Source organism: Larus michahellis, chromosome 11, assembly GCF_964199755.1.
Source record: "Larus michahellis chromosome 11, bLarMic1.1, whole genome shotgun sequence".
Classification (NCBI taxonomy): domain Eukaryota; kingdom Metazoa; phylum Chordata; class Aves; order Charadriiformes; family Laridae; genus Larus; species Larus michahellis.
The window spans coordinates 1,030,081-1,043,427 of NC_133906.1; the positions used below are offsets into that span (position 1 = coordinate 1,030,081).

The following is a 13,347-nucleotide window of genomic DNA, read 5'->3' on the forward strand; positions in this document are numbered from 1 at the left end:
CCTCCTGCCCGGCACCGCTGACGACATCTGGGCTGCAAACGCTGCTTCTGGACGCTGCTCTCCGCACAGGTAATGAGTGAGGAACCCCCGAGTCTTCTTTTTGCTTCCCATGAACAGTTCAAAGCAGATCCGGTTCTCATCGCTGTGCTTTGTTTTTCAGAAAACAGGTGCTTTGAAAAGAATTGGTGAGATTTTCTGAGTAAGTTTCTCCATTTTGGATGGGCTGCTGTCTCAAGGACCCTGGGAGCAACAGGCCCCAGCAACAACACTCCCCGACATGACCAAAATGGTTGGACTGGATGATCTTAAAGGTCTTTTCCGACCTAAATGATTCTATGATTCTAAAACTGGTTTCCCCGAGTATGGATGTCTTGAGCAGCAAGAAAAGTTGAAGCTGAATTGCTTTGAAAAATGAGCATTTTTCCCAGAAAATACGACTGAAAACCTGATGTAGCCATTTTGCAGCTCCTGTGCAGAGGCTTGATCTGCCCTTAATGGGTGTGCTGGATAACCACGCCAAGAGGAGTGTGATTTTCCTGATGAAGGAGTATAGCTCTAACAGGCATCCTATTCGTGCTCCTCCATGAATGTAAAGGTGCTTTAGAGAGACTGTTTCTTCTCCACAAGGGAATTATAAGAGCAAAAAGCACCATTAGGTTGACATAATTGCATCAGGACAGTGCACTGTTTTAACCATACCTGCTCTTGGATTCAGAGGGTCTTCTAATCTCCCAATGTGCAAGACACCCTGCACTAGGTCTTGTGACAAGATAACGGGAGAGTTTCTACACACCAGGCTGCAGTAGGTCGTTTCACCTCTTAGCGGGCTTTTTCAAAACACAGAGTTCTCCAGGCTTTTCTCCTGCCCCTTGGACATCATTACATTTAGGAGTCAGACAACGATTTTGGGAAACTGATGAATTACATCCTGGCCTGGGTCTTCATGGGTGCGCAGAGAGGACCGAGTGGCCTGCCAGAAATAGGTGCGTTGTGAAGATGAAATAAAGGTTCAGGAGACGAATGCTGTTCAGCCTGGTTCATGGGGTGACCCAATGACGTAGTGGCACAAGAGGAGTGGCGGTGAGGCTCGCTGTGGGGACACGCAGCCCAAGACGGCTGTGCGAGCTGCACGTTCTGCAGCTGAGACTGGGAATCTCGGGTTTTTATAGCGTGCAAAATTAAAGGCACAGTGTCACCACAGTTTACTCGGTTTGCTGTTATCTGGAGAGCAGTGGATTCCCTACTATTCTGCTTGTGCTTACAAAAAAACCCACCTCGGTCATTAAAGCACAGGTTTCTGCTACAGAACCATTCCCTACGTCTACCAGGAGCTGCTATAATTTTGTGGCCACTTGCCTTCTCCCTCGGTCTGATGGCAGTGATGGTAACACATCTGCATTTTAGGTGTTGCTGTCACGTTGTGATTTTGCTGTGATGCTGCACATCCAAATCTCCTGCACTTCACCTGGGGCTGCTGCTTCGCTCCTGGTCCCCAGAGAGCTCCGGTCCAACACTCACACCAGACAATGCCGAGCCGCCTCCTCCTGACATCATCACAGCTCTCACACCGGGTGTACGAGGGAAATCCAAGCTTCCTGATGCCTTATCTCCACACCCAACTCTCCCCCTCCTTTCACGCAAAAACGAAAAGACAGCGGAGGACACCTGGAGAATACCAGAGCTCATAGGAGCAAAAGGAGGCAGCTCCAAAAGTTTGGGATAAAGATCTCTTGCTTCTTTAAAGACAATCTTATGACTTGGGGGTGAGGGATAATGCCCATCCTAGTGGCCTATACACCACACTGCGAGGAACAGCCAGCATCAAGGACCACCCAACGGAGGGGAGGAGGAGGGGATGCAAACGAAAAGGTCACGCTTTATTACAAAGCACATTTGCAAATAGCTTATAAAGGGTTAATAAATGACTAGCAGAGGCTTTCAGCGCCTTGCAGACAGGCGCTTCTGAGCACCTCACAAGTACTGCCTGTGACAGGGGACGAGCTGCGTATTAAAACTGCTCATTACCTGCCTTAATCCTTTCAAAACAACTTCTAATTAGATGGAACTTAAAACTGAGGGATGGTCTGACAGTCAGGTGCGTTGCTTTTTTGTTTTGAAAGAGAGTTGTGATCCCTCCTCTCCTCTGCTGCTGGGCTCAAGATGTCCCAGATGAGAGCGGCCAAGTGGCCCAGCTCCTGCCCGGCTCCTCGACTGACGAGCCTGCGGGTTTAATGAGGAGACAAGCAGGGGCAGCAGGTCTGGGAGAAAGGAGGCTTCATTTCTCAGGGTGGGAAAGAGCAAAGTGTCAGGTCACCATGAAGTGGGGGGGGGCTGCAGAAGGAGTCTCTCAATAGCAATAGCTCTTCTGCAGGTGTCGTGAGCCCCACCGCCCCCAGCTCCACCAGCACACACCGCAGCAGGGGCTCACAGCTGGAGGGCTGGAGAGCAAAGGACATTGCAGACCAGTGGAGTCAAGTCTTCAGGCTTGGGACCCTCAATCCACCCCACCCCATCTCAGCCCAGCCCAGCACACCAAAGCCCAGTCACGGGGGTGGCTGGGGGGGTCTCTCAGCCCAGCAGCCCCCACACCCCAAAACAGTTCAAGGAATCAGGCCAGACGTGGGACAGGGACACCCTGTGTCTGCTGCCATGTGTGTGGCTGGCTTGCTGCCTGGGTGAAGGCAGCCAGCAGAGCTGGGCCAGGCTTGGGGCTCAGGCTGTCCCTCTGCATGGCCACGGCCCAGCAGTGCCACTCACCCATCCCACTGGCCCCTAGGAAGGAGCCATGAAAGGATGCCCCAGCTGCTGCAGCAAATTAATTCTCTCTCCTTCTGGGAGGAAAAACAACCCTATGATTATCTGCTGCCTCAGTTTCCCCATCTCTGCAATGGAAAAAGCTGCCTCCTGGGACCTGGGGAAGGAAGAGAGCTTTAATGGTGAGAGAATACCAAGAGACCTGCATAAAGAGCCTTGAAAGGACAAAGGATGCCCTTTCTTGAAAGGCAGGTTAACACTCCCAGCTGCAGGCAACCAGCTCCTGCTTCGGCAAGCTCAAGGCTCTAGTGAGGGGTGACTCGAATAGCTGCCCTTGCCGGGTGTTGCTACCTTATGACATAAAACCTAAATACTCATTAAAGCAGCACTTGGCAGAAACCCCATCCTCAATTACAAAAATAATTTCTTTTTTTTTTTGTGAGTCTGAAGCCTTTGGGACCTCATAATCTAATTAAATAAAGCTTTCTCCCTTCCCTCTTCCCTGCTCCCCTAGCTTCTGTTGTACTAGAAAAGACAAATATAAATTTTTAATTTATCAGAATCCCCCTGCATTGTGTGTCCCCTTCTGGACAGAAACCATCTCTGTTCCCACCATGCCTGTGTCCTGCTTGGTTTTTGCTGCTGGTTGCTTTTGTTCCTAGAAAGGGCCCAAAATACCGAGCACCCCCATCCACTTCCACCGTCTGGGTACCCAGAGCCCTTTTGAGAGGCAAACATGCAGATTCTGGCAGGAGCAGAGCCCCACCTAAGGTAAGGTGTGTGTTGGGATTGGTGCCTCATGCCACGCTGACTGCAGATCTCATCCAAGTCTGCATGATCCAACTGCCAGGACGTGTGGTGGAGAAACAATGCTGGTTTAGGACATGCAACATGGAGAGGCTGCAGGTTAACTGGAGAAGGTGCCATCCTCTCCTTCTGTACGTGTCCAACACCAGCCAACATCAAGTGGTCATCCACAGAGTGGACTGAGACCTCTGCAAGCGGCACCAGGGCTTGCCGTGGAGGAGGCTACAGTCAGCAGGTCCTGCTTTGTATAAGGCAGTGCGTGGACAAGTGTAGGGTGCTACACCTGGGGAGGAATAACCCCCTGCACCAGGACAGGTTGGGGATGACCTGCTGGAGAGCAGCTCTGTGGAAAGAGACCTGGGAGTCCTGGTGGACAACAGGATGACCATGAGCCAGCGATGGGCCCTTGTGGCCAAGAAGGCCAATGGCATCCTGGGGGGCATCAAGAAGAGCATGGCCAGCAGGTGGAGGGAGGCCATCCTCCCCCTCTGCTCTGCCCTGGGGAGGGCACACCTGGAGCGCTGTGTCCAGTTCTGGGCTCCCCAGTTCCAGAAGGACAGGGAACTGCTGGAGAGGGGACAGCAAAGGGCTGCCAAGATGCTGAGGGGATGGAACACCTCTCTGATGAAGAAAGGCTGAGGGATTTGGGTCTCTTCAGTCTGGAAAAAAGACGGCTGAGGGGGGATCTTATCAACCCTTATAAATACCGAAAGTGTGGGTGTCAGGAGGATGGGGCCAGGCTCTTTTCAGTGGTGCCCAGTGACAGGACAAGGGGTAACAGGCACAAACTTGACCATAGGAAGTTCCACCTAAACATGAGGAGGAACTTCTTTACTGTGAGGGTGGCAGAGCCCTGGCACAGGCTGCCCAGAGAGGTGGTGGAGTCTCCATCTCTGGAGACATTCCAAACCCACCTGGACGCGTTCCTGTGCCACCTGCTGTGGGTGACCCTGCTCTGGCAGGGGGTTGGACTGGGTGATCTCCAGAGGTCCCTTCCAACCCTGTGATTCTATGATTCTATGTTTCTCTGAGCTGTCCCTGGAGCTCTGGATCAAGTACTGGAGAGAGGCGGGCAGGTACCACAGGGAACTCCCTCTCCACCTCTATGAGACTCTTTCCCAGAACCGTGTGCAATTTTTTGGAAAAATTGTTCATTGGCTGAAAATTGCAATTTTAGGTCAGCTAAATCTTACCTAGATTGGTGATGCACTTGTGCTGAAACCACTGAAGAGCTGGATTTAAAAAATAATCCCCAAAGTGTAAAAAAACCCAAAAAACAAAAAATAAAAAAAGGTTGCAAGAACTGAGCTTTATGCTTTGACTTTGGAGCATGTAAGCAAATACAGAAAACAAAAATTGAAACCCTTCAATTTGGTTTGGTATTACAGCATTTCCCTACAATCTTGCAACTTTTTAAGGATTTAAAAGAAAAAAAGATTTGGGTCAAATTTGTTTTTTCACATCAAGAAAATAACAGAGAGACATGTGTCACCCAGGAGAGGAGAAGCTAGAGAAGTGGCTCAGCTCACATCATTTTCTCTGGGTTTTTCACTACAGTTGATAAAACGTAAGTCACCTGGGTCTGATGTAAGTTTTCCTTGCTTTATGCTGATCAGGAGAGCTGAGAGGTACATGCTCCAGCCTCCGAAAAAGGGGCAGCACTGGGATTTACCCTACGAATGTAGACCCGCAGGTTTTGTCTTTTGGGGGTGGGGGAGTGGGGGTGGGGAGGGTTGTCAATTCTCCACCACAGAGCCACAGAAAGGCCACAGAGAGATGAGGAGCTCAGCTCCATCGCCTGGAAGGGGGATACAGGATGGGAAGTGACCACACAAGCCACCAAATCCAGCTGTGAGCCCCTCAGTCGTAGATCACAGAATCATAGAATGGTTAAGGTTGGAAGGGACCTTAAAGATCATCTGGTTCCAACCCCCCTGCCCTGGGCAGGGACACCTCCCACCAGACCAAGTTGCTCCAAGCCCCGTCCAACCTGGCCTTGAACCCCTCCAGGGATGGGGCAGCCACAGCTTCTCTGGGCAACCTGTTCCAGTGCCTCACCACCTTCATAGTGAAAGATTTCTTCCTGATATCCAATCTAAATCTATCGTCTTCCAGTTTGAAGCCATTACCCCTCTTCCTATCACTACAAGCCCTTGTAAAAAGTCCCTCTCCAACTTTCTTGTAGGCCCCCTTCAGATACAAGAAGGCTGCTATAAAGTCTCCCTGGAGCCTTCATTTCTCCAGGCTGAACAACCCCAACTCTCTCAGCCTGTCCTCACAGCAGAGGTGCTCCAGCCCTCTGAGCATCTTCATGGCCTCCGCTGGACCTGTTCCAACAGGTCCATGTCCTTATTGTGCTGAGGACTCCAAAGCTGGACACAGTACTACAGTGGGTTCTCACCAGCGCAGACTAGAGGGGTAGAATCACCTCCCTTGACCCAGAAAACACTTAATCCAGAAGATCACAGAGTGCTCCTGTCCCCAGCATGCTCCCTGCCACATTCACAGCATGCTTCAGGAGAGACCAGGGGCCCTGCGATGCTGTGTCTCAGCTGGAGAGCGGGAGATACAAAACCAGTAGACTAGGGCGGGGGCTTTGGGAGATGGTCCTAGGAACCAAACCATGTCCCATGCTGTAAAGGAAGGCAGAAAATGCTGGGACTGAACCCTGTGCCTATCCTGCTTGAAAGGAAACCTTGCCCCTTCCCTGAGCCCTGATGAAGTGTCCCAAGGCAGGTGGCAATGACAGGGCATCCCACAAACATCACCTTTGTTGGGAGCCATTCAGGATGCGTCAAAGAAGAGGACCTAGGAGGAGACGGTGCAAGGCCTTCCTGAGCTGGTGGTGCCACAAAGGTGACACCCTGACCAGTTTGCATGGGACCCCTCAGAGTGGCACTGGGAGGAAGTCTTCAGGTGTGGTCTCCTTTTCCAGGTCCCAGTGCAAACACGACTCCTGCCCAGGACGTGGGGATCAGCTCCAAACAACCCTAGAGCAGATAGCCTGAGCCACCTGCCAGTCCTGCCTCCTCCACAGCCACCAGCCAGACCCTCCACGATGTACCGCAGAGCTGAAAAACCATGAGGGAAGGACGTGGTGCAACGAGAAGGAGGAAAAGAAAGGAGTGGAGGACATATAAGCAATGGTGGTGAAGAGAAAGGTGACAAACCGTGCGTCCAGTGCCAGGCTGAAGCCTAGAACCCAGAAAAAGCATGGAGAGCACAAGAAGGGGCTCGGGCTCAGCCGCACCATCTCTGCTCAGGCTGCCTGCAGCTCCTTATGCTCTGTTGCCCTGCCTGGTGCAAGTGAGGGAGCACTCGGGCTGCTCCAGTGACAGGAGCAGCGTTTGCTCTAAAGAAGGAATCACTAGTATCCCTACCTGGGACTTGAGCAGAACTAGGTGCTGCCCAGGGTCAGGAAAGCCAGATTATGGACCTCCCTGAGCATCTCAGCCATTCGCTTCCTGGAGCTCCTGCGGGAAGACAAAGGGAGAACAGTGAGGATGAAGGGTGAGGTGTCCAGGTTGGACAAGTGACACTCCACTGGTAAGCCCAGCCTGGCAGCCACCTCCCCAGAGTCACAGAGGAAATGAGGGAGGGAGTCAGAACTGACCCCGTCCCTCTCACCTATGATTCCCGCACCATAACCACCACAGAAAAGCATCATGAGGCTCATGTGCGGAAGGTATCACGCCTTTGGACCCATCTGACCACTGAGAGCCTGGATGCACTGAGCCTCACATGGGCCCTGTCCTAGCACATCCCTGGGAAAGGCATTTCCCTGCCGAGAGGGTGAGGAGGACGTTTTCATCCTCAGCAAACCTGGCAAGGAGATGTCTCCACAGCAGAAACTTTGTCAACCAGCAGAGCAACCAGCAACTTCAAGAAATGTGGCCATTTACAGAAGCAGATCATCCACTCCAGTGACCACATACATGCAACCTTCAAGCAGGCTTTTCCCTCAGCAGGAATCACTCTGCCCATAGCGAGCACTTTGGTGGCAGTAGCAACAGCTCCCTCCCAGCCCAAAGAGCATCCTTCTGGCAATGCCATCAAACTGTGCAAGTCAGCAGGGCCACACACACAGATGTCTGAGCTGAGCAGTCCTTTCCATTTCCCTCTGGCAACAAGCACCAGCTCCAGAACCACTGACACCACAGGGGCAAATCCACAGATGGGGAAGGCACTCCAGACTTCAAAGGAGACTTTTCACATCAGTCCCTTTAGCGTGGTGGCCTGACATACTCAGTGATTTGTGTCTCACAGCAGGTGTAGCACATCCAAGTCATGGCATGGGCTGAAGCTTCTGGCAATGCTGGATGGAGGGATCTTCATCAGTGGAAAAACCCACGGAGGAAGGGAACAAAAAGGTGTTGGATGATGGGATGAAGGGAAGAGAAGGGATGGGGGCATAGGTTGAAGTCAAGAAGAGCAATACAGGGTATTGCAGCATGGGAGATGAGCTGTGGCCAGCACCAGTGAGGAGAGTAGAAAGCCAAGACACCTGTAAAGGCATCTCACTCAGAGCTGGATGCAACCATAAAGAGAAATAAGGCAGATACCTCCTGCCAAGCGCTAAGTATTCAACTCCATGTGGAGAGCCATGTGATGGGTCACATAATGAGGACATCAGAGGGGGCTTCATTTCAGTTACCCTGTAGGTAGGGTCAGAAAAGCATGTCATCATCTTGGACACCTCAGAAGCTGGTGTAAAACTGCTCGACTCCCTCTTGCAACCCACTGTGCTTCTCCAATGAGTGGCCTCAGCAAAGAGCACCCTTACTCCATTCACCCAGTCTCTATGGACCAGTACTGCTTCCCATCACCACCACCCTCCCACTGCACCTACAAACGGGACCACACCGTCTGCATACGGAACTGGCCTGGTGGTCAGAGAGAGGGGTTTGCTGGCAGAGCTCCTGCGTCCTCTGCTCAGTGCTGCTGCTTCTGTCACCTTGGCAAACTCACGTGAGCATGCCAAGCCTCAGTTTCCCCAGAGAATAATACAGCCATGTCCTAGGGTGGACTGAAGAGCGATAACACGCTGAGAAAGGAGGAAACTCAGTATTAATTCAGAACTACTTGACTTCCAACCTCATGGATCCAAGGGGATCTCCAGGGAAAACCACCCACTTCAACACCACTTGTGCCTAACTTTTAGGGGGAAAGAAGAGACAAAATGAGAACCATCCATTTTGTGAATCAGTCATCTCTCTGACTTCCCCTCTGGGCTCGGCCACCCACTTTCGCACTTTATCCATTGTTTGCTTGGACTTGTACAGGGAAAAATCACGTTAAAGAAAATCCTGGCTGAATCACACACTTTGGAGCAGTTGCAATGGACAATTTGACAAGGACATGGGGATTTATCATATTTTTAATACAAAAATAGCTAATGATAATGTGCCACACTCCTGGCTGAAAACATTATCTACTGGCATGGGGGGAATTTAAGCCATAATACTAGCTACTATAATGCAGGCCTGGAACTCCATGCAAATACTATCCTGATCCAAGAGCTACAAAGCTCTGTTTATCCTAGTAATTAATTCTCTCTTATGTTTAGTGATACAATTAGAGAAACAGTGCCATTCTGATGGGCTTGTTTCCACCAATGCCTTTTACTGTATTTACATCCCCACAATAGGCTTGGTCTTACAGAAAAGGGTGAAATTGCATTTATGGAGACAATGCCACATGCATCCCCAAAGCATTTTATAGATGTAAAGTTAGGCTCCAAATTGCACGTTTATTGTGTGAGCACACAATGAGCTCAGATTAAATATTGACTAAAGCCAGCCTAACACCCAAAATAATGAAGATGAGCACAATAGTGTGATTTACTCCCAGCCACGAGAGAAATACACATCTGTAACATATAACATGCCCTTCCCACAGATACACTCTTTGTATTCTAGCTAGCCTTAGGCAGGAAAATTTCATTCTCATAAATTATGGATTTTCTTTCCCAACTGCCAACACATTCATATTACCAGTTGCAAAGGAAACAAACATAATAACAAAAACCAAACGCCATTCCCCTGATACAGCGATGAGCAGGTGACTGGCTCCTTGTATCCTCAAACTTAAGGCAGGAAAATGGAAGATAAACATGGCTAAAATCGGAGAATCCTTTCCCTTTTGTCCCCCCAGATGCATGAGCCAGCAGGGAAGTGTGGGCATGGCAGGTGTCTTTTTAGAAAGTACTCCCAGCCCTAGCTGTGCTCTGAAAACTACCTGTCCTTCTCACACCTTCCTCCTCCCCAGACTTGTAGAAGAAATTCAGGGAGATACAGATGCTAATATGACAATTACGATAATAACACGGCGCTGAACAGGGGCAACACACACCCTTCACAGCAGCTCGACCTCTAAGTCCTCTAATACAGTACTGCTTCATTCAAGATTAAAAGAAATTGTAACCTGGCACAGACAAAAAGACACAGGAGGCAAGGCAGCCTCTCACTCGGCAGCGAAGCCCCACTCCAGTCCAGATGCAGTCATATCACTTCAGCTTCTCTGTACCATCTCCATGACAACCATGTAATTTGGATGCAATAACCACTGCCGAATTGATCTTTAAATGTAGCTTTGTTATAAAACATAATACTGAATATGTCAGGCTCCGGATAAAGAAAAGTAGCCCCCTACCAATGAGGACTGTGCTTTAAGAGCCCCCCACCTTTAATTTTCAGCCGCCGACCAGTCTTGCTATTTCAATGATTGCGTGGATGAGCAAATTTTAAAATCCATAACAGCAAAGACCATTTGTGTTTGTGTGTGTGTGTGTGCGTGTGTGTGTACGGCATGCTGTAGTATAAGGTCTCAAATGAGACACCACACTGAGAGCTGGAAAAATGTGTCAACGTCTATTCAGAGAATGGGCATCTTTCCACATGCACGCGCATGCACACACACACACACACACACACACACACACGTATCAGGGAGATTCAGTCTCCAGCAACTGAAGCATACAGCTGATGCATCAAATAATCCTAATAAGAATCAAAAGCGGTATAACTAAGCAAAATAGGATGGGGGATCAATGTACCGCACATCAGACAATGAGAGCAGGGGAGCTCACGTTTGCACTTACCCGAGCAATGAGCTGTTTATTTTTTGGTCCCTTCACAGATGCAGCTCCCTTTTCTCTTCAACAATCCATGCAAAATAATCTGCAGCCCCACCGACAGAGGAGTGGCCCCGTCCCTCCCCCTCTGCCACCTTCCTAGACCTCCCCGTTACTGGCTTCCTTCCCCCTTCCCTCCTGCTCGCCCTCTCTCTTGCTGGCGATGGTTACACCTCCCAGCCTCCCCCCAAGGTGTCAAGAGACTGCTGGGGATCCAGCAGGCAGGGTGGGAGGGGACGGGAAGAGGGGGAGGAGGCAGGGAGCAGTGGTGAATGGACCCAGTGAAAGGATGGAATAAAGCCCTTGCTGGCGAAGCCCCCGGCGGAGCTCACGGCAAGGAGCAGACCTGGCGCTCGGCTGGGAGGCGATGCTCGCCACTCGGGCTGCACAGGAGCCGCCAATAATATCCCCAGGGGCGCTGGGGCTTGTCCCCCCACATGCACCCACAAAGTGCTGCTGGGGGACAGGTCTGCTTACGGCCAGCAAATCACTGTCCTTCAGGCTGGCTTGGAGTTTTGGGTTGAAATCCTGCCAGATACCCACACTGTCCTTAACAACTGATGCACTTCCATACAGCACTGGAAATGCCACACGGACCCACCCCAGTGCGGACCCCAGCGCTGCAGGTCAGCTTACTCCGTGCCTCTGGGCACTCCCACCTGCTCCAGTCTCATCCCACCCCATCCCATCCCATCACATCCCACCCCATGGATGAAGAGCCCTGCTGGCCTTCAGCAGTGGAGCTGCTCGTGTGCCTGCCTGCCGAGCTTGCTCCAGAGCCAACCCCACCACGGCAGGCCAGACCACGCACCCGCTCACTGTCCCTGAGACCTTTTTTGGCAAGGCTGATGTGTCTGTCCTGGCAGCCCTTGTCTGCGAAGGCAACCATAATGTCTACCTGCTAACACAGGCATCTGGCTTGCCAAAATGGCTGGGGATGCAGCATAGGGTGGAGAGGCTTGGGGACTCAACACTTCTCCTGCTTTAGGGGCCCCCTGACTCTACTTGCAGACCCAATGCTGTGGGGAAAACGCTGCCTCTTGGCCATTTGGTGTCTATAGCGCAACAGGGGTTTCCACGGGCATACGGGTGAGAAGTGGTGGGTGCTCTCTGGTTCAAGTTGCACAGCTGGAGCACAAGCCTGTGGTCCCTCAGCCTGAGCCAGCTGTGGCAGTGGCCAGCTAACAGGATTCTTCACCTGGAGCTGGCACACACCTCGCACCTTTGCACTGGTGTGCACCATCTTCCCTTCTAACAGCTCGCAGGGGGCTCCCCCAGCAGCATGCAGAGAAAGCAGCCCCAGGCTGGACCTTTAGGATGAGGAAGAAGAGTTTGGTGTCTGCCTCAGATGCATGTTCCAAGACAGCTGATGGCTTCCTGATTCCCTGGAGAAAATTTCTTCCTGGACCTCTGTGCCTCCTGGAAAGCTTGTTCCAGAGGATGCGCAGTGCTGAATGAGCAGACAACTCCCAAACATCCCAAATTAAAAATATCATTACAGTGTATAGCTGTACATCCAAACACCAAAGCACAGCCATTAGATGAAATAACGTCCTGGAGCAGCTCAGCGGAACACGGCCGTATATTCTTCCAGAAGGGATACCCCACAGCACAGCACACGGCGTTGCTTGCCAGGGATAGTATTGGTAATGAACCATGTAATGAGCCACCCTGCAGCTATACTCAGGAGTTATCCAACAAACGCAAGTGTGAATGAAGGTTACTGTGCCGGAGAGACACATGAAATGGATCTTGTGGCCACGGATAAGGGCAGTAAGCAGCTGGACAAATCCAGACGTGGGACTGTTAACCTCCCTCGGGGTTCCTTCATCCGAGAGACATGATTCGCCTTACACCTTTACAAAAGTCTGTCCTGCTCCTCTCTCTGATCAATTCTAATGTATTTGTAATTGACCAATTATCAGGTTAGGGCGCTTTAACAAACAAACAAACAAAAAAATAAGAAAAAGCACAATCAATATTCATCAGTCTGTTGTACTGTTCAGGTCTGAAGGCAAGTAACAAAATCCAATTTCTCCGCAGCCAGTCCTAGGAAGTAACATTTTGCAGCATGAGAAAATGAGGTTCTAGTTTCTAAGAATACATCCACTAGCGGGGCTCCAAATAACTGGGTTATCAATCACTCTGCTTCTGGGAATGAGAACATCAACAGCTGGATTCAGGGAGAAACCTCTCATCCCTTGAGCAGGGAGGTGTGCTTGTCCTTATCATTTGTGAGACATTGCTAACAGTAAAAGAATACCAACATTTTTCCTGGATTGCCAGTAGATCTGTGGTAGATGCCTTGTGTATGTCATAACATTTTTTTGGAATTAAGAAAACTCCTAAACTGTAGCAATTTTGGACATGCCGTTTAACTGCCTGGATGTGCATGAGATGCCATTTGCCACCTGTGACATGAAGTTCTCTGGGGAAGCAGGAGCAACCTAGAGAGAGGCCACCTTCCTTCCACGCTGACGCCAGGAGAGCCGCCCTTCAAGCCCAAACAAACTAAAGCACACACCTGGGAGCCTTGCAGGCAGCAAGGAACTGCAGGCGCCAGGACTAAACAGCACGGACCACACGACAGGCACAAAAGTCAACTAGCTACCCTCTACGGTCCATGGAAACACTCCAGCTAGGCTGATGGGAGA

General features: G+C 50.7%; 1 protein-coding gene across 4 annotated transcripts in view; it reads right to left on the reverse strand.

Moving 5' to 3' along the window:
- Positions 1–10,882, reverse strand: part of PSD2 (pleckstrin and Sec7 domain containing 2) — a 67,443-nt gene extending 56,561 nt beyond the window's left edge. For 3 of the 4 annotated variants that reach the window (XR_012589489.1, XM_074604117.1, XM_074604116.1), the window contains exon 1: positions 10,661–10,882. The gene's annotated coding sequence lies outside the window, so the exon portion shown is untranslated. Of the gene's footprint in view, positions 1–6,941; positions 7,035–10,660 lie in introns of all 4 variants that reach the window. The other variant, XM_074604115.1, reaches the window with a different exon arrangement.
- Positions 10,883–13,347: the final 2,465 nt, after the last annotated feature.